The following is a 2,743-nucleotide window of genomic DNA, read 5'->3' on the forward strand; positions in this document are numbered from 1 at the left end:
AGATGTGGTACCGGTGTAACGAGAGTTGGCCCAAAGTTTAAAGAGCGAGAGCGTAATAAGCGCCGCTGATAAACCGCGACCTCGTTAACCGTGCAAGGGACACAAATTCTCGCCTGTGCAACGTTACTTCACCCCCACCGCCGATCATTTTAACGCCACATAATCACGCGCAGGACTCCCTAATTATTACCAACCCCTTTCCCCGCGTCCTTTGTCTCAAAGCTTTTCCAAAATCAAATTCACCCGGGACGTAAATATCCACGGCTCTCCGATGGCGGGCGAGCCAACAGGGTCAACTGGAAAGAGGGACGCCGTGTTTTACCATGAAAAATTAACGCCGCGAGCCAAGCGAATGAAGGTTATTCGACGAACGCACGATTACTGTCAAAAGTAGAAATCTTTGAGACACCGACTGTTGTTTAACTAATTAAACACCGGTAACCTGAATGACTGACAATCAACCCACGAAAAACAGAATACTAGATATCGCGTACGGAACTTTTAGCAGTAGTTAATTGATAGAATGAATAACATACACGGTAGTTGTTGAAATTTTAAAGCGTCGTTCGATTATTTTTCTGACGATGAAACGTCAGTTTATAACAGTCAACTTGTACACTGTTGATTACGCAGTGCAATATTGGCCTCGGTGACGCGATTTTCATCAGTCTCCGATCGGTTGACTTTGTTTTTTGCTGACGACAATCCGAGTACGAGTTAATTTGACCAGCTCTTAACGTTGATTGGTACGCCTAACGACTTCTAGAGCTTCCAGGACACGCAGAGTTATCCAATCGGGACAGAGGTTCCAAAGTTTGTGAATTTTGCGCGAATTGAAAGCATTCGAATATATCCTTACCGATCTTGGGATTCTCCGTTTTCAATGCTACGAAGGATAATTTTCTCTCGCAGCCGTTCCGACCCGACCCATCTCAGAAACGACGACACGCGAACTGTGTTTCCGGGACGTGAATAGGTGCGGAAAACTTGGGTGTCAAAGAGTCAAGGGAGAGGACAAGCGAAACTACAGCCGAGGAGACAGGCTGGAAGAAATGAAAAGGTGTGCGAGTAGCGATTTCGCCCGGTTGAATCTCGAGATCTCGAGAGTTAAACGGCGGAGCCGTTGCATATCGCACATCGTGGAGCCGGGCTGAGCTCAAGTTCACTTCGCCACTTCTTTCTCTTTGCCCGAGTCAGTGTCCTCGTAGTTTATTCACTAGCTCGCTTTTTCTCCCTCTGTACTCTTGCCTGACCCCGTGACCCTAGCTCAAGCTACGTCAAACTGCTTGGAGAGATATTCCGAGAGGGATGAACTAAACTCCGAAGCCTGAACCTCGTTCCACGGTCAAAAGTTTCGGCCTTCGGTAAGTTACGCCTGCGGGTTTAAAAACGGTTTTAACGACTTTCCTTCGGTTGGTGAATCGGGAGAGAAAACCAATCTCTTTTCGCTCAGCTTTGCGCCCTCCTCTCGATCTTACATTGTAACCTTTTGACTTATGACCTGGGTTACGTCTTGCATGCATCGTGCTGCCGACACATCGTGGGGTTAACCATGCTTTGCTTTAATGTTGCGAAAATCTTGACGAATATTCGATTGACTTCACGTGACTTCGAGTAAACTCTACTCGGGAATTGAAATAACTCTGTATGAGTGTAAATCACTTTGTATCACCTCGACTGTTACATTCATTCACGATTTATGATCTCACATGATTTCAAATAACTTTTCATTACTTGCTCGAAGTTACTGTTGAATTGCTAAACACTTGAAGAGAGCGTGTGGAACGAAAATTTTCAAATGCCGCGAATCGGAGCTTTTCACGAAAATGGAACGCATATCCGCTTACATACCTATATAAGCATACATAGGTATATTCTTATCATTTATCGTGCACAGCGCATTCTGTACTCTCCATTGCGCCTCCGGCTTCCCAAGACGCAGGTATTACTCAGCGTCGATCGCTATCGATCCCGGGATCAGTCTTTGTCTTAAAACCAGGCTTTCACTTTGTTGTTTGCCAATGATTCTACTCCTGTTAAAATTTAGTCCAGCTAAAAGTGTATCAAACTCCCAAGCCAGTCAAATCCACGCACACAGCAAAAATTGTTTGCGATATTTGAACATTAACGATACCGCCAGAGTGGAGAAAGTAGGATATATGGTAATACGAAACCATTTCGTCTTTCGAGACGAATGAAATAATTGGTAATCCTGCACGGTATATTTGGTAAGGTAAGCACCGTCACCGTCTGTATCTCGCTGAAAGAATATTGTGACGATTATACGTTGACGTCGAGCACGATGCGAACAGGCATTGTGACTGTCTGAAGTCGGAAGGTGGTCCCATCGGCTCCAACATTCTGTGTTCAAACAGGTGCCGGTCAGGGAGGCTCTGATGGCTTTTTATTTGTCGATATGTCGTGTCAATACAAGAGCCGAACGTATTGGTCAAATTGCCGTTTGATGATGGCGCGTCTCTTCCCGGTGGAGTTCGCTTCAGAGGCTGTAGCAGGCAGGTCCTGTCTGAAAGGAATTTAATGGTTTCCCTTGACGCCCGAGCCCGGGGCTCCATGTAAATGGTAAACATATTTATTTCACCTTATTTCCAAGGCTTCGAGTGATCGATCTGCGGATCGTTCTCGGCATCGGATCTCTGACACGTGTAATTATATAATACCTATAACTTCTCCTCACAGCAAGAAGCGAAGCCACCGGGGTGAAAAGTTGCGATGGTTGTAAACC

This window comes from Neodiprion pinetum, chromosome 2, assembly GCF_021155775.2.
Source record: "Neodiprion pinetum isolate iyNeoPine1 chromosome 2, iyNeoPine1.2, whole genome shotgun sequence".
NCBI lineage: Eukaryota > Metazoa > Arthropoda > Insecta > Hymenoptera > Diprionidae > Neodiprion > Neodiprion pinetum.